The sequence below is a fragment of the Giraffa tippelskirchi genome, chromosome 10, assembly GCF_054371585.1.
Source record: "Giraffa tippelskirchi isolate mGirTip1 chromosome 10, T2T-mGirTip1v1.2.pri, whole genome shotgun sequence".
NCBI classification, from domain to species: Eukaryota; Metazoa; Chordata; class Mammalia; order Artiodactyla; family Giraffidae; genus Giraffa; species Giraffa tippelskirchi.
In genome coordinates this window covers 35,547,928-35,567,158 of record NC_137284.1, presented here as the reverse complement: position 1 = coordinate 35,567,158, position 19,231 = coordinate 35,547,928, and the positions used below count along the sequence as shown (strand labels likewise).

Genomic DNA, 19,231 nt, shown 5'->3' with positions numbered 1-19,231 from the left:
CCACTCTGAATTAATTCATCAAGCTTAAAGCAGAATTGGAGACTATAGTGCATCTCTCTGTAGGATCAAACATATGATGAAAGCTTGAAATTAATAGGCAATTTATCTTTGGAGGAATATTGGCAACTTCTGCACATTAAGGTTCTCAGAAAGGAGAGTATTTGCAACATTCAAGAAACTTACTTGCAGTGTAAGCTACATTTCTTTATTTAAACCAGTGTCTACGTAGATTTATGCATATGAATGAGCAGCTGTGGCATATATCAAAATATTTTCTCAGTGCAAATAACTGCATCTTAAATGCCCAGGCAAGATTCATAAGGTCCAGCTGTGGGTCTTGATCAGAAATTGTACCAGCATCATCAGGGAAGATTCAAGATGAGCTTTAGAGTGGAAATTACCGTGCAGGATTCTTGACTTCAATGAGGCCAGTATTCTGATACCAACCCTAACTCCAGCTGTGTGACCTTGTGGTAGTTATTCATCTTTATGAGCCTAAGTTTTCTTACCTACAAAAAGAAAAAGTTAGGATGGATAAGGTATTTACAGACTAACTCTTCAGTTATTACATTCTAGATTTTTTTTTTTTTTTAATGACCTTGGGTGGTATAGAAGCAAAAATTCCATTACTTGAACATTTTGCACTAACATAACACCTTTTTTCTTTACATTTTTTGCATAATTTAAGAAGAAATGAATGCACAGTCTAGCTAACTTGATGCATTCTGTGTGGTTTAGCCAGAGTCACTGAGAAATAGAAATTAAGAGTTGGAGGAATCCTCTAATACTATCTTGTCCAGCTTCTTCGTTTCACAGGTAGGGGAGCTGAAGCTTAGTCAGCCTCTAGATAAGAAAGCAGTTCAATGTCTTAAAAGCTGTCATAGCTACTAAAGCTGAGCAGCTCGTAAATTCCTTAAGTCTTTTAATCTCCATAATAGCTCATGAGGACAGATGGCTTAAATAGCCCAAGAACTCATCCGATAAGCCATTATGATCAAAAGGACATAAAGGAATTTTTAAAAAATTCTCATGGCATCTCAGGGATTTCTCATGTACACAACTTTACTTTTCTTTCTAGTTTACTGTTGCTAATTGCTATTGTTCATGTATCACAGTTAAATTAAGTATATGTGTGTGTGTGTGTGTGTGTGTGCATGTGTTAAAAGTATAAACAATTATTGTTAATTTAAAAAATAACCACCAACTTGGAAACATTGATAGTTCAACAAATAGGTCAACTGTATTACGATTCTCCTCTTTCTCATCCTAAATTCTTCCTGGAACCCCCTTTATCTATCCATCCATCTTTCTGTCATCAATCAGTTCATCCTCAGAGATAGTCTATTGCCACATATCCGATTTCTCCAAGTATGTTACATGAAATCTGTTTTAGTTAATCTGGTTGGTATATTCTAATTTTTACCAAAATATTAGGAATCAAACCTTCATATGACTCTAGAATTTGTACTGCTTAGCCATGTCTTTCTCTTCAACTCTTTCTCATATACATATACATCCACTAACAGATACTACCACCTCCAGCAACTGGAAATCTCCCAGGATGTTACCTCAATGCATCCTTTTTCTATCCTTCTCCTAGTTGCTTTCGTTTTCTCCTCAGCCTCCATCTAACACATAGGATTATAAAATATGACCAAAAAGATGATTCCTGGAAATTGAGTCTACAGATTCACTAGAAGGTTCTCTCCAGATACTTTAATGATTCATGATGCTGAATCCCTCTCTCTTGTCCATGCTGCAGTTTGAACCTAGAGAAATATAATGACAACAAAGGGAGATACCATTTCCTACTCTTAGAAAACTCTCTTGACCTCATTCTCTACCCTGGGAATACAATATCCCAAAATCATTTCAAAGGGATTAAAAATATTTACAAAGATGATTATATGTCATGCCTACTCCCACTGTATCATCCCTCTTCCCATCCCCATAGCAACTCTCATTCCATAATTAAATATATCAATCCTTGTATATATCGTCTATATAATAATTTTATATGATTTTGCAGATCCCTTGGCATCTGGTAACATAAAGCATTCACTCCTTAGTACTGAAAGAGACTAAGTAAATCATTGTGCTAGAGACATTTTGACAACCCAGAAACATCTCTAAGATCCTTATTCATCTTTAGAAACATCCAGATCGAATACATGGAAACTGCTGCTGCTGAGTCGCGTCAGTCGTGTCCGACTCTGTGCGACCCCAGAGACGGCAGCCCACCAGGCTCCGCCGTCCCCGGGATTCTCCAGGCAAGAACACCGGAGTGGGTTGCCATTTCCTTCTCCAATGCATGAAAGTGAAAAGTGAAAGTGAAGTCGCTCAGTCGTGTCCGACCCTTAGCGACCCCATGGACTGCAGCCTACCAGGCTCCTCCGTCCATGGGATTTTCCAGGCAAGAGTACTGGAGTGGGGTGCCATTGCCTTCTCCATACATGGAAATGAAGAGTCTTAATCCCATTCTTCAGTATACAAACATTGCAAAGTGAACACAAATCATTGTTAGATAACCCTCCCATTTGCTAATAAATTTCAGGATGTTAGATAACTGTCTCCACAGAGATGAAAAGAAGAATATAAACCAAGACAGATTTAAAATACTTACTAACTTAACTCCATCAAAAAGAAGAATATAAACCAAAACAGATTTAAAATACCTCCTAATTTAACTCAGTATTCTGGGTTCCCATCTAGTTCACCCCCATATCTTTTTGACTATCCCCTTATTTAAGCCAGTCCTCAAATGTAAAAATACAACTTTCTTCTCCTTTCCCTGACTCTGCAGCCAATGCTTTATTGACCACGTTTAAGCCACATCACTCTTCTGAACATTGATCCTCTTGCTTGTTAATTAAGATGGTTAGAAAGATTATTTTTAAGACTCTTTCCAGCTGACATTCTGTAAAAGTTAGTTTACTGTGTCTTCTAATTAAAACTTGTCATCTAAGAATAATAATTACAAGCTGCTGCTGCTGCTGCTAAGTCGCTTCAGTCGTGTCCAACTCTGTGCAACCCCATAGACGGCAGTCAGCCAGTCTCCGCCGTCCCTGGGACTCTCCAGGCAAGAATACCGGAGTGGGTTGCCATTGCCTTCTCCAGTGCATGAAAGGGAAAAGTGAAAGTGAAGTTGCTCAGTCGTGTCCGACTCTAAGCGACCCATGGACTGTAGCCTACCAGGCTCCTCCGTCCATGGGATTTTCCAGGCAAGAGTACTGGAGTGGGGTGCCATTGCCTTCTCCGATAATTACAAGCAGGTAATTTCTAAATGTTCTCTTATTCCACATATTTTAAAACGTGGATATTCTGCTTTCATCCACTTGTGGGAAGGGGAAAGATCTGTATCTATGGAAATTTCTCTGTGTTTAACAGGATTTGAACCCTTCAATAATAGTTTTAAGTGTAATTCAAGTGGAAGCACTTATTGCTTGTGGGGGCTTTCAAGATGAACAACTTACTGTACATGATCTCTTTGTTTATAGACTCATTGTAGCCTAAATCTTGTCCTCTTAATAAATTAAATTTTAATTACCAAGCCTACAAATAGATTTATTGAGGTTGAAAGAAAGTAATATGAAAAAAAAATCAATTTCAGGAAATCAAGTGCACAGAAAGCTGAAATGCTGCTGCTGCTGCTAAGTCACTTCAGTCGTGTCCGACTCTATGTGACCCCACAGACGGCAGCCCACCAGGCTCCGCCGTCCCTGGGATTCTCCAGGCAAGAATACTGGAGTGGGTTGCCAATTCCTTCTCCAGTGCATGAAAGGGGAAAGTGAAAGTGAGGTCGCTCAGTCGTGTCCGACTCTTAGCGACCCCACGGACTGTAGCCTACCAGGCTCCTCCGTCCATGGGATTTTCCAGGCAAGAGTACTGGAGTGGGGTGCCATTGCCTTCTCCGAAAGCTGAAATAGGACATCTTAAATTCTCAGAATCTCAAGTAATAGCAACTTCAGCATGAAACAAAAACAAGCCTAGGAAATACAAAGTATACATCTTTAATGTGCTCTATAGGTTCCTAAGCCAAATAGGATTCCTGGTAGACTCATTGACTGAGTCTGTAGAAGGCAAAAGTATCCAAATTGTGCTTTGGTTCAAAATAATCTTCTCTTATTCCCTCTTTCCGTTTCCTCATATTCATGTTTCCACTGCTAAGGATAATTTGCTTTCTTAATAAAGAACTGCTGATGCATTACAAAAATTAAGGAATAACAAAAATTCATTCATCCAGTTTTTATTCAGCTTATGTTTATGAAATGCTTCTGATGAGTGACACACTGCCCTGAATGCTAGAGCTAGAATGATGAGCAAAACAGACATGGCCCTTTCCCTAAGGTACATACAGAGGCCAAGTAAAATCACACTAGTGATTATATTACTATTATATTAGCTTATTATACAAGCTAATAAGGTGGTCACTTTAGAAAAAGAGAAGAACTTGGATCTAGACTCTTAGAGTCTAGAAACTCAAGTATATCCTTAAAGTACAGTGTGTATGTGCATACTACGTCACTTCAGTTGTATCTGACTCTTTGTGACCCCATGGACTGTAGCCCTCCAGGCTCCTCTATCCATGGGATTCTCTGGCAAGAATACTCAAGTTGCCATGCCCTCCTCCCAGGATCTTCCCAATCCAGGGATCAAACCCGCCTCTCTTATGTTCCCTGCATTGGCAGAAAATTTCTTTACAACTAGCACCACAGGGAAGCCCTAGAGTACACTCAGCCAGATCAAACCCAGACAAACAAACAACTAGAGAGAGGGTTAAGAAGGAAGCATCTCCCCCAAATAATATTTTCTTTACTCTCAAGAATGAGTAGGCATGAATTTGTCAAAGCAGAGCAAGGAAGGAGTTACAAGGAAGAGGGAAAGGCATGCAGGTCACCTCTGGAAAGGAGACAGTGGTGCGATGGAAGGACTGAAAGCAAACTAGAGAAAATGGGAGAAAGTCTGTGCACAAGTAGGTGGCAGTGGGGATGGGAGTGGGTACAGATTACCAAGGACTGGGTTAAGTAACTGGTTCTTTCTCCAGAAAACAGCAGTGTTGAAAGGTTTTAAGCTAGAGGTTGGCAGAATCAGATTTGCTTTTCAAAAGGATGAATCTGGCTGCTGAATAGATAACAACCAGAGAGCTCCGAAGGGGCTGGGGAAGGACCAGTTGAAAAACATTCACCAAGGGGGTGGGATCAGCTGAAGAACAGGTGGAGGGAAGTAGGCAGACTGGGGGTAAAGTAAGGGACAAATCCAATTGACATACGTTAAGGGCTTACTAAAATACATGAATGCATCCTTTTATCAAAATATGGCAAAGCGTTTTTTCCTACAATTTGCTTTTTTCACCAAACAATACTATACATATATTTATATACATATAAATACTATACATATTTTCTATTAGTAGCTAAAGTACTTTCTCATTCCATTTTTTTTATAGCTGCAAAGAATTCTACTGTAGAGAGTGTCATGATTTATTTAACCAGTCCCATATTGGTGGGCATTTGATCATTTTAACCTTTTGATATCACAAACAATGTAGCAATGGCGTATCTTCTACTTCTTTGTCTCAGTTGCCTTAGCAGTGGGAAAGCATTTTTGACTAGTTAGAAGACGAGTAAACCCTTCAAGAAAAAGCATATTTTGTTCATTGTTATATCCCTGGTCCCTAGCACAGTGCCTAGCTCATAGTGGGCATTTAATAAATGTAGACCAAACAAAAACATAAATGATGCCAATGAATTAATGTATCTATTTTACATAAACTGTTCACTTTTTAATTTCAACTCAAGTATAAGAAAATAATGATGAGAGAAAAAGGAAGATGATTTCAAGAAAGAGAATAATTGAAACTAGCCTATATGGAGCACTCACTATGTGTTTGTGTGTGTGTGTGTGTGTGTGTGTGTGTGTGTGTGTGTGTCACTCAGTGGTGCCCAACTCTTTGTGACCCGATGGACTATAGCCCACCAGGCTCCTCTGTCCATGAGATTTTCCTGGGAAGAATACTGGAGTGGGTTGCTATTTCCTCCTCCAAGGGATCTTCCTCACCCAGGGATTGAACCCACATCTCCTGCGCTGCCTGCATTACAGGCGGGCTCTTTACCATTGAGCCACTGAGGAAACCAAAAATCTCTGTATATGTTAACTTATTTAAACTTCTCAAGAACCTATGGCATCATTTCTATTGCCTTTTCCATTTGCTCATTTACAACTGAGGAAGCAGAAACTCAGAAAGCATAAGTGGTTCTCCCAAGGTCAGACAGCTACCAGTAGAGTAAAACCAAGATTCAGTCTCAGTCAGAAAGACTCCAGAACAACCACTGCACTAGATTGCTTGTCATAGGAGAAAGGAAGAGGAGCCAGATTCACATGGTGATAAAACAGTTGGAGAGAAAAATGGCAAGGGATGGAAAGAACATGGATAATCCAAAGAAGGGAAAATGCCATATTCCCAGAGAGAGAAGGGAGAAAGGAAGAGAAGGGAAAAAGATAAGCCAGATGGGGAAACAGAGATGGGAGTGTTCAGGTCAGGCAGGGCCCACAGGCGGGTGTGATCCTGAGGTTTAGAAACCAGATGTGATTGAGAACAGAGATAAGCAGGACTGTCTTGGAGTAGACCCTGGCCAGGGAGCGGATCCAAGATTAAAGAAAAAATTACTCTCTCTTTTTTAAATCTGTTGTTGCTCTTTTCAGGATATTGGAGATTTGGGTCTGTGGTTCAGTTCTGACAATATTTGTGGCCCCAGACTGGCATAAAGGCAGGCACTTAACTACCTGTGAGGACTTATGTGATTGACAACATTTCTGAGCCTGGAGTTCTTCACCTATTTCAAAGCAATTATCATATTTACTTTACAGAGTTGCTGGAAGAATTGAAGGAAATGGATGTGAAATATCTAGAATGTAGATGGCTGTCATAAATGACAGCTAAGATCACAGCCCTCAACAACAGGCTCGTTATAGAAGACACTGTGCCCTTCTGCTCTAACCAGAGCTTGGCACTGTGCTTAGAGTTATTATCCCTAAGAGGACCAGAGCCTCCCAGAATATGGGAAGCATTGGTGATTAAGAGTTTCTACTGAGAAATCAAATAGATAGGGTTCAAATTCTAACTCTACCATTAGCAGCTGTGTGCTCTTAGACAAATTAATTTACCTCTCAGAATATCATTCTTTATCTGTAAAATGGGGATTCACACCCATGACACAGTATGATTTTGAGAATTAAGAGACCCAAAGCATGTAAAATGCTAAGCACAGTTCCTGACAAATAGCACATCCTCAATAAGTGCTAACTCATTATTATTACAATTATTAGAAAGCCTATAATGTGATTATTATGTGGAGAAAGAAGCAGACCCAGAGGGGAAAGGAACATGAGAAAGCTCTTGGGAGGCTGTAGAGACAAGCTTTTTGAGAGATTTCTTCAAGAAATAGAACCAATATGGAAATAAATGGGAGTGTCCAAAGGCTCTCTGAAGACCCCTAGAGTCCAGTGAAAGAACTGCAGGAGCAGAGGTCAGGGAATATGGGAGGAGACAGCTGAGTCCTGCCTCCCTCCCACTCCAACTAGAGCAGCTTTCTTTTTTTTTCATGCTTGGTCTTGGACACATGAAGGATTATGCCACCAAAAATCAGTTTTAAGCTGTTTTAGCAGAAGGTGAGAATGGCTGTTTTAATTAAGGTGCATATGTTTGTGTGGTTAGAGCCAAAAACAGCTGTAAGTTCAGTTAATTTTCCACCAGAATGTAAACTCCATGAAAGCATCAACTTTTATCTGTTTTAATCACTGCTGTGTCCTCAAGGCCTAGAATCATGCCTGGCACACAGAAGGAGGTCAATGAATATTTATAGAATGAATGAATGAGCTAAGCAAATGTTCATGCCTTGCAGTTTCTCTTGAACCTCAGGTGGCAGAGCGAATTCATCCCCACTGAAAAGTATTTTAGGAGTCATGAGAGTTAACTAAAGTTCCCAAATATTGATTTTGCTTGCTGAAAAAGTAGTTGATCTATGAGAGTAAGTTATGTGTTCCCTAGATTGATTCTGTCATCATTGCTGACCAGGCTGCCAAAATCAGATACTCTCAGTTTTACTTTCATTGCTTTTTGTGTGAAAACAAAAAATTAAACAAACCAAATACTTTTTTCCCAGTGAACTGAATGGTAACTTTGCACCTTTCTGTAAGTCTTGGAAACACTGAATAAAATCTAAAATATTAACTAGCACTAGTATGAGACTTTACAGTTTTTCTTCTGATATACAGAACAACTCCAAGAGGTGAATAGAAAAGTGATATTATCATCATTCTAATTCACGGATAAGGAAAGTGAAGGTCAGGGAAGTAATGTGACTGGTCCATGAGAGTACGTGCTGCGGGTTGAGCTTGCACCTAGATGCTCTGACTGTATTTCTTGCGCTTCATGGCAGTGGCGTGTGGGCTCAGTTGTGTCCAACTCTTTGTGACCCCATGAAGTGTAGCCCACCAGGCTCCTCTGTCCTTGGAATTTTCCAGGCAAGAATACTGGAGTGGGTTGCCATTTCCTTCTCCAGGAGATCTTCCCCACCCAGGGATCAAAATTTCATCTCCTGCACTGGATTCTTTACCAGGTGAATTCATTACCACTGGTGCCACCTGGGAAGTCCCTTGTGCTTCATACTGTTCTTCAAATGTTCTTTAGCATTATACTGTTTCATAATTCTTTTATCACGATAAGGATAGTTGAATCAATCTAGAATGATCAAGCTTTCCATAAGTTGCTAAATAAACATATTTTGGGAAAATTTATGTTTTTAGTGGGTGAATGTTCGATTGATGATGAATGGTGTATCATTTTAAGCTTATTTTTCAATGGTAGTATAATTACATGAGTTCAAAAATCAAGATAATATTAAAACTTATATGCTGAGAAGTCTTGTTTCCATTTCATCTCCATCGACCTCATTTCCTTTTGCCCTTACAGGCAGCCATGTAATTAATGAGTAACTTATCTAAGTGTAAATTGAAACTAAGAGCAGAGAGGAAGTCTTATTTGCAGTGTTTTAAAGGAGGAAAAAAAATGTTTGATAGGAGAATGCTTAACAGTCTAGAGAATCAACAAATAAAAAATTGTTATTTCTTAGTTGGGTTACCATTTACATCTGCTCCTCATACATTAAGATATTTTTCTCAAGTCAGAAATACTTTTATAAATGTTACATTTTCTTTCAATGTGACTATCATAATACTTAATATGCAGTGTAGATTGCCAGGGGATCATAATTTCTAAAAGAAACCTTCATGCAATTGTTCATCATTAAGTGGTATGATTTTTTTTTGGAAAAATTTGAAACACTTAATATCCTCAAATGGGGTCACTGGAGTCCAAAGGGATCTTAAATCAGGGTTAAAATCAACGCATGCTCTTGGAAATATGTGCAAGAGTTACCTAGTTTCATATAATTTCATATAAAGGTATTTAATAATCTTTACTATGGGATAGTGAATATATAAATTCCTCTTTGTTTAAGGTCACTCAGAAGAGTCTTTATAAGTGATTCTTTTCTTTGTAATATAAAGAATCACAGCCTATCTTATCCAAATTTTTAATATTTTTATTTTCTTTTAGATACTTAAATTTCTTAAAAATAGGTATCATTCATTGTGGAAGACTCTTCTAGGAAGCAAAAGGAGGAATGTTAAGAGTTTCAGTGATAATTCTCAGCTATTGTGACTTAGCAGTGAGCAGCAAAAACAGAAAGGATATTTTTAAAGAAACACAATTACCCATAAAATTGCAGACAAATAGTTGCTTTGAGTAACTATTAGTGAGAAATAATGAAAGTAGAGTGTCTACACAATCATTATCAAAACACAGTCCAAAGAAATAAAGATGTGAAGATGGCTGGGGTTGGGAGGAGGGTAGCAGGGAAGACATGCTGATAAAATAATGAGAAAAATCAAATGTTCTCAACCTGGATAGTTCTATTTACAATTAGGAACACATTTCCCCTTCATTCTAGTAGATTCAACAGAAAACATTTTTAATAGTCTTCTGATAAATGCATATTTCATCTTCTAATTGGAAGCAAAGAAAGTAGATTTTCTTGTTAATCTTTTATTTGATCATTTTGTGGTTGTTGATGATATTGAAATATACAATGCATTATTGTAGGGTTTTTCCCTCTAAGATGTTAAATTTCTCACAACTTGTGTTTCCTCATTGCAATTCTATCTTTGTCTTTCCTAATTATAAACCCCAAAAAAGAAAATTACAGAGAGCTTGAGACTATAGAACAAGATATAAAGAAGATGCATTATATCTGAATATAAAATACAATCTATTTATTTTATAAAATGAGAGTTGGTCTTTAGAATAAAACTTAAATTCACATATTAAGCCTTATATGTTTTCATCTTCTGTGACTTAGCAATTATTACTCTCTCTGCCCAGAATTTCCTTCTTCCTTTTTCTACTTGACATATTCTTTATCTTTTGAAAAGTGAGCTACAGATCATCACCTCCAGGAAGGCTTCCTGGCTTTCACTCCATCCCCAATAGAGTAACACTGCTTCCTACATGCTGTCTCAGTTTCCTGTACAGCTACATTTCTCTCTCAGTCTTGCAATTCGTGTAAAGCACTGTCCAATCTCTCTACAGACTATAAGCTTCATGGTAAAAGAGATATCACAGTAGGTAGTGAATAAGGTTTCAATAAATGACGGAATCAATCAATGAAGATCTGAGTGCTGGTGATTTTTTTAAGCCCAAGCATCTTGAAAATGGGTTGGACCCTGTGGAGAAGCTGGTGCTGGCTCTAAGATAATAATAAAAATAAACGGTTGTGAGTTTCTGATTTTATCACCATGAATTGTCCACCTATTAAGAAATGAACCAGTTTCAAGAACTCAAAAAAAAAAAAAAAACCCCACAAATGAACATGGAGAGAGTAGGTAACAACTAATAATGATAACTGTTATCACTGTGGCTAGCATGTCTCAATATTTACATGTTAACCATTTCATCTTCACAAACACTGTTACGTTATTATCTCTTTTACATGCAAGAGGGAATAAATCTCAGAAAAGTTACACAATTAAGTGGCAGAAGCAGAAGTCCAACAGTGGTCTCCCTGATTCCAAGAGGGGCCAACAGAGTTCAACTATCACACTTTGTGTCCTCACCTATTCCTCACTTCTTTTTTTTTTTAATTCCTCACTTCTTTAGAAAGGAAAAAAGTCCATGATCACACAACTAATATAGGACATGTTTGTACATTTGATAGCACTTCTCTTCAAAGCCTCATTAAACATGCATGGTCTTAAAATCTGCAAAGCTACATTGTACTGCTAAGCCCTGGGGCTCTAGAACTCCCCTTTGCTCTAAGAGGGCACTTTCCTTAAATCTGGCAAGATGTTGCTTAATAAAATGCACACCGAGTGTCTGAGCAATTGAAGGAAGAGAGTAGTGATTATGGTTTAAAACTGGATATAAAAAGAAAGCAGATTACCACTGAAGTGAGGATTTCTGCATGTCATTTGGTTTAAATGGAACTATGATTAGGAAGAGAAAAAAGACATCGGAAAGGTCATGAAAAGAAAAATAGTAGCAATTTTGAATTTCAACTAAATGGATAAAATCTGGAGCATCACAAATGGAAATACTTTCTAAAGCTCTCAACACTAAAGCATTTAACCTAAAAAGTATAGATGCCACAGGAAATTATATCTAACTTCCCAAGGGCAAAATATTACTTTGATAATTAATGAATTCTATTTGAATAAAATGACATCAAATATATATAAATATGTTGCTAAGATAATGCACAGCTGAACTTTAGGCAGCTGCAAAACAAAGACATATGAAAGAAAAAAAATTATCAGAATCAGAAAAAAGCCCTGAAAAGGATGAATTTTATTGTCAGAAAATATATATTATCATTCTAGTCACAAACATGAGATTACAGACATAATGAGTTTAATTACTGAACTGCTGGAAATTCAATATTTGGAAGAAAACAAAACTTCTTATAAAGAGACAGAAAGATGTTTGAGGACAGAGCAGAAGTCAAGACAGTGCTTCTGATACTTTCTAGCTTCATGACTTTGAGAAATTTACTAAGCCTCTCTAATTCTCTCATCTGTGAAAAGGAGTTGATAATATCTTTTTCATAAGGTAATTTTGATGAGCAAGTCATAATTATAACTCCTGGGACTTCCCTGGTGATTCAGTGGTTAAAGAATCCACCTGCCAATGCAGAGGACACAGGTTCAATCCCTTGTCCAGGAAGATCCCACATGCCAAGGAGCAATTAAGCCAGTGTGCCACAACTACTGAGCCCATGAGCTGCAACTATGAAGACCCAGCACAGCCAAAAATAAATTTAAAAAAAATTTTTTAAAGAATCTAATCTTAATGTAAAAAAAAAAACCCCTGGCTCCTAGAAAGTGCTCAGTAAATGCTAGGATAATGAAAGAAAATGTTGCAAAGTGCTTATAATGCCAGACACTATTCTAAGTACTTTACATACATGTAACCCATAAAGCAAGTCCTTGAGATAGAGGCCATGATTGTCCCCATTTTAGAGATAAAGAAACTAAGGCACAGAAAGGCTAAATAACTTGTTTGAGATCACACAGCAGGGTAGTGCTGGAGCTCCAGTGTCCCTGTTCTTAACCATCACAGCATGCTGTTATTACATATTCATACTAAGATGACAGCCTGCTTCAATTTCTCCTTAACACTGCATATAATTATTATTATTATTTTTTGCTAATGGTCTTCCTTCTCCTATTTGAAAATAAGTTCCATGAGAGCAAGAATTTAGACTGCTTTATTTATCTTCAGTACCTAGAATACTGTTAGGCACAAAATAGGTATTCAATAAAATTACTTATGGTATGTTGAACCATAATTGTATATACTGTTGATAAGGAAGGATGTTGAGGTACTTCCCTGGTGGTCCAGTGGTTAAGACTCTGTGCTTCCAATGCAAGGGGCATGGATTCAATGATGTACATATCTGATTCTGATTTACATATCAGATTCTAAGACATTATAATATGCAAAGTCATTGCTAGTAATGAATCAGAAACACTGCCCAAAATTAACAATGACAGTTTGTTTATAAAAGATTGCCTTGGCAACATGCAAAACACATATATTTTCCCTCAATTGTTGATAACAGAATTAAAGACAGGCACACAGCCTCATTTTTTCTCATTTTCTATACTGATAAGAAGGAACACAGTAGAACCCAGCTTTGCCAGGGATCACAAACAAGAAATACCAGTCACAAATAGTCTGACCTCATAACTTATTGTAAAAGAAAGCATTCAGTGAAATATCCCCAAATTAATCTTACTCATATTGTTTATAAGAAGAAAAGATGATGACAGCATTCACCAGCATCCAAGTTGCCCAGCAAAGATCAATGTCAAGGAAAGAAAGTGGACATTATATGCTGCCAAGTGCCCTCAAGATTCCACCACATGGGCCTGCTTTTCATTTATTATCCACACCTACAGCCCAGGCGAGAACACCCGATCACTTCATTGTTGTATTTGAGTCATGATTCTGATGCGTTTGCTTTCCATGGTGGGATTAGGCAGCGCTTTCCTACAGTAATATGTGCATATGTCTCCTTTGTTCCAGCCCTTTGCTCCACACTGGGAACAAGGACTCCCCACTCTCAAAGGCTGAAAAAAGCGAGGTCTATTTGACTACCGTATTTGCCTGAAGTGTCTGTCTACGTGCTGTGCCGTGCGCGTGCTGAGTTGTGTCCAACTCTTTTCGACTCTTTGGACGGTAGCCTGGCTCCTCTGTCCATGGGATCTCCCAGGCAAGGATACTGGAGTGGGTTGCCATTTCCTCCCCCAGGGGATGTTCCTGACCCAGGGATCGAACCCATATCTCCCATGTCTCCTGCATTGCAGGCGGATTCTTTAACTGCCGAGCCATTGGGGAAGCCCAAAATGAATTCCTATAGATGAAAATATACACTGCTTTATGTACTGGATCCTAACCCTTATTTGGGAAACATCTAATCTCTCCATTAGAACTGAAGGCATGTTGTTAGTGGCACATACCAGCGCCCACATTTGGGCTCCTGTGCACAGTTTTGTGATTTCTGTTCAAAAGCAAGTCCAAATTCAAAGACTTTTCCTCTCTGGATATAAAATAACAATGCAAGGCTCAGCACTTTAAACTCTAAGTAATGTAGTAATAACATGAAATTTAAAAAGATGAATCTCTTCTTTAAGATAGAAACTATCAGGAGAATGAACAAAACAAATCTGCTACCTCTAAGTGTTTCAATTAATTCTTCTATTTATTGACAATCTAAAAAAAAAAAAAGAATTTGCTGTAGATTTTCTGTTGTTTATTTTCCATCCCATAAGCCTCAGAGAAAATGAAGACATTTAAAAAATTATCTTAAACACTGATGAAAAACAAAGGTTGACATGTAACTATGAACATTTACGTAGAGCTTTCTTTAGGCTACATTTTTACAACATTAGAGACCAAAAAAGAAAGAAATTAAAAAAGGAACAAAGAAAGTCAACACATTTTCCTCAACATTAGTTCTTTCCATCCTAGAAAAGGGACAATGGGAGAGGGAGATGGCATTTTAATACCATAATGGAACAGACAGTTTGGGGTAGAGTTTTGAATGATCTTTCCAGAAACCTGGATCGTGCCCAAGTCAGATCCAGGACATGTACCTTCCTATATGCCAGCACCCACAGGGCAGGGCTACTAGCCTAACTTCTGCAGTCTGAGAGCTGACTTTGCCTCTCCCTGAGGCTGGGATAGACTTCAGACATCTGGCCTCAAAGGAGCTATCATTACAGTGGCTGAAATATTTAGAGAACACCTACTGGGTAAATAAAGAGGCATTGTAGTGGAGGGGTCAAAGCACAGATTCTGGAGCCAGACTCTCTGTGCTCTAATTCTAAATCTGTCCGTTTTTAGCTATGAGACCTTGGGCAAGGTCCTTAACCTCTTGGTGCACCAGTATCCTCATTAGTAAAGTGGAGTAAATAATAGCAGCTATTTTATAAGATTATTATGAAGATGAAATGAGTTAGTATTAGGAAGGCTCTTAGAATAGTGCCTTGAAGATAGTAAGTCCCAAGTATTGATAGAGAGATAGAGGGACCCCCATCTAACCTCCAGATTAAGGCAACGTCCATGACATTAGACCTTGGGCAAGGTCCTCAACCTCTTGGTGCATCGGTGTCCTCATTAGTAAAATGGAGTTAATAATAGTAGCTATTTTATAAGATTATCATGAAGAGGAAATACGTTAGTATTTGGAAGGCTCTTAGAATAGTGCCTTGAAGATAGTTAAGTCCCAAGTACCGATAGAGAGATAAAGGGACCCGCATCCAACCTCCAGATCAAGGCAAGGTCCATGACATTAGACTTCTACCTCCTTTATGCACTCTTCTAGGGCAACTGGCATTTGCTATTTGGTTTCTGTTCAGCACTACTCATTCATGTTGTTTTAATATGATTTTGTCTGCCCAAATGTGGTCATTGACACAACAACCATATATTATTTAGTATCTATTACACATCAGCACTCTCCAGATCCAAAAACTGGGGGTCGCAGAGTAACAAACTACTCCCTCAACCATAAACCACACCACCATGACCCCTACTCTGATTTTCCCAGCTCTGTCTGGTAGCAAATGCCTATATATGCTTCTGGTTATGTGATAGTATCATGAGGATTTTGGATAAACTGGTGTGAGGCACTCTCCCATTCATTTAGAAATGGCCTCTCCCTCCCTGGTGGCTCAGACAGTAGAGAATCCACCTGCCATGTGAGAGACCTGGGTCTGACTCCTGGGTCGGGAAGATCCCCTCGAGGAGGGCATAGCAACCCACTCCAGTATTCTTGCCCAGAGAATTCCATGGACAGAAGAGCCTGGCGGGCTACAGTCCATGGGGTCACAAAGAGTCAGACACGACTGAGAGAAGTTTCTTCTTTCTCACTCCTAAACAATTCCTATACAGGTAGGGATCCACCAGAACAGTTTTTCAGAGACTGTTGCTCAGACCCTTAGCCATATTGGCTTACCTCCTGTTCTAAATGCCCTGGACTAGATGCAATGCCCGTTTTATAAATGGAAATATTTTACATGGTATATTACATATTTCCATTTTATAAGTGGAAATCTCAGAATTTGAGATCTGCCATGGAATAGACACTCAATATTTTTTAAAACGAGTTATTAATACGAATGAACTAGAGAGAGGAAGACTATCACTCTGTAGGACAATGAACCTGACTAGAGAGAAATTTGAAAGTAAGAAGTGGGATGTGGAACTGGCCTAATACCCATGTTAAAAACTTAATTCTTTCCACTTAGGATAAGGGCTTCCCAGGTGACTCAGTGGTAAAGAATCCACTTGCTCATGCGGGAGATACAATGTTGATCCCTGAGTCTAGGAAGATCCCCTGGAGGAGGGCATCGCAACCTACTCCAGGATTCCTGCCTGGAGAATCCCATGGACAGAGAAGCCTGGAGGGCTACCGTCCATGGAGTCGGAAAAGAGACACAACTTAGTGACTAAACAACAAACAACAACTTGGGACAATGAGGAACATTCCAAAGGTGTTAAAAGACTCCAGTGCATTCTGTGTAGTACTTAAGATACTTCTCTCAGTTGTGTCCTCAGCAGAAGGTTGGGGGAAGACCAGAGACAGGTAGAGAGGTTAGCAAGCTGCTACAGTTATCTAGCAAAGAGACTGTGACCATGGACATGGAGACTGGATTTGTAACTGATTTATTTGGAAAAGGTTTTTTAGGATAGAGGGAGATGATAAGATTAGAGCAAAGAATGAACAGGCATTGAACTGAAATCTAGAAAAAAGAAAGAGCATGGGTTTGGAATTTGGGTCTCAGCTTTTGCACTTATGCACGTATAAGACCCAGGTCATTCAACCTCTTTGAACTTCAATTTTGTCAGCTGTTGATAATGACAATTGTAGCTGGGCTTTTCAAATTTGGTGTTCTGTTCTTTTTCATATAGTTTAAACCTGGAGACAGTTTCTACTTCTTAGGCACAGAGATTTTAATGAACTGAATGTGTCCACATGCTCATGTCCTGAACATGTAAACTTCAGAAACTTTCAAGAAGGTCCCAATGATATTGCCCAGTCAATGGGTTTAAGGGTATTGACTTTGTTTATTAAGCAACTCAAAAAAAGCCAAAAAACCAAAAAAAAAAAATTTTTTTTTCACTGTCAAGGCCTTTTTGTTTATGGAAGTGAATAGAAACTTCCTAAGCAGAGAAGGTCAGTATGTCCTCTCTGCCCTCCAAAAATCATAGACCAAGCTTGGTGTCATCCATGCTGGGATGATTTAATAGAACATCTACAGGAACTTCAAGACTCCTTTTCTGATGCCCTACTTGTGTGTTCTGGGATCTGGGACAGAGCTAAACTGAGCTGGTAATTATTATCAGTGTTGTAATTACTTCTTTATAGAACCTTCCCTAGTGAAGAACAGCAGGTTCGCTGGTCCACTTCAACTGCTGGTATAAATTTTATTGCTGAGATATTTATGCATTTTAAATAAACACAAAGCCCTCCAAAGTCCTCTGTGTGTATGTGTGTTAGTCAGTCAGTCATGTCCGACTCTTTGTGACCCCATGGACTGTAGCCCACCAGACTTCTCTATCCATGGGTTTCTCCAGGCAAGAATACTGCAGTGGGTTGCCATTCCCTTCTCCAAGGGATCTTCCTGACCCAGGGATTGAACTGGAGTCTCCCTCATTGCTGGCAGATTCTTTACCATCTGAGCCATGGGAAGCCCAAATATTCTATACTTTGGGGGCAAGAGGAACCTCTCTAAGAGAGAGAAGTTACTTTTCAAAGAAATATGTGGAGTGGCAGGACAGTGGCATGAGTGTAACTAGTTGGACAATGAATTCAGGGAGAACCCACTGAAAATTGAAGTCCTACTACCAAAAATCAATAAAAACAGCCAGAATCAAAGGGATTTACTGGTTTCCAAGGTCACAGTTGTGTTAATTAAAAAGCCTAGGGGGCTGAGTGAATTTTGAAAAGAGCTTTTAGATGCCCCCATCTGATTGCTGTTCTCTTGCTGTTCACCATGGGTGCTTGCACTCTCCAACCCCAAGCCTGTGCAGGTACACAAACCTTGATTTGGAATGTGCCCTCTGCCACTCAGCCACCCACCTCTCACCAATTGGTTTCTAATCACCTCATACAACCTGTCCTCCAAAAACAGTTCTTCCTCAGTAAAGCTTCGCAGTTGCCATCTTTCTGTCTTTGGAACCATCATTGTACTTTACAGATACTTGTGACTTTTCACTTCATGTCCCAGTAATTTATCAGAGAAGGCAATGGCACCCCACTCCAGTACTCTTGCCTGGAAAATCCCATGGATGGAGGAGCCTGGTAGGCTATAGTCCATGGGGTCGCTAAGAGTCGGACACAACTGAGCGACTTCACTTTAACTTTTCCCTTTCATGCACTGGAGAAGGAAATGGCAACCCACTCCAGCATTCTTGCCTGGAGAATCCTAGGGACGGCGGAGCCTGGTGGGCTGCCGTCTATAGGGTTGCACAGAGTCGGACACGACTGAAGCGACTTAGCAGTAGCAGCAGCAATTTATACATTTCTTTTTCTCTCCTTTAAGGCAGAATCTTTCTAATTCATCTCTATGAATCTTTAAATACTCAAGGCGTATCTACTGAATAAATGAATGAGGCAATCAATTAACCACTTAATCCATCAATGAAAATAAATGAACACATCCTTTGAAGTGCACTTTCTCTGTGGCTATTGAAAGCATCTTTTTTATGGCTTCTCCACTGGAAGGTCATCACTCACATCCATAAAGATGTTACATTGCAAAATAATAAACAGCCCAAGACATTATATAAATGGTACAACTGCAGTATTGTGAGTAAAGAAGAGAGAAATATAATCAAAACAAGAGCATAGGAAGTAGGCTTGGAACTGTGACAATTTTTTTAAAGTTATTTTTAAGTGCTCACTATAGGCCAGTCACGGGGCTAGGCAGATTACCTGCATTGTCTTATATAATCTTCATAGCAAGCCTATAAAGTACATACTTATATTCTCTCCATTCTATGGATTAGGAAACAGACTTGAAGAGACCAAGTAATCTTTCCCATCTCACCAGCCATTAAGTGGGAGAGCTGGGCTTCATATGTGACTTATGCATGACTTCATCTGTG

The 19,231-nt window shown here is 38.9% G+C and overlaps 1 protein-coding gene and 1 long non-coding RNA gene across 13 annotated transcripts in view; both read left to right on the top strand.

Moving 5' to 3' along the window:
• Positions 1–19,231, top strand: part of DLG2 (discs large MAGUK scaffold protein 2) — a 2,308,738-nt gene that overhangs the window by 1,959,974 nt on the left and 329,533 nt on the right. The window lies entirely within an intron of this gene.
• Positions 658–18,761, top strand: LOC145524518 (uncharacterized). The gene is made up of 2 exons (XR_014067619.1): positions 658–3,012; positions 18,635–18,761. It is a non-coding gene; the product is annotated as an uncharacterized LOC145524518 (long non-coding RNA).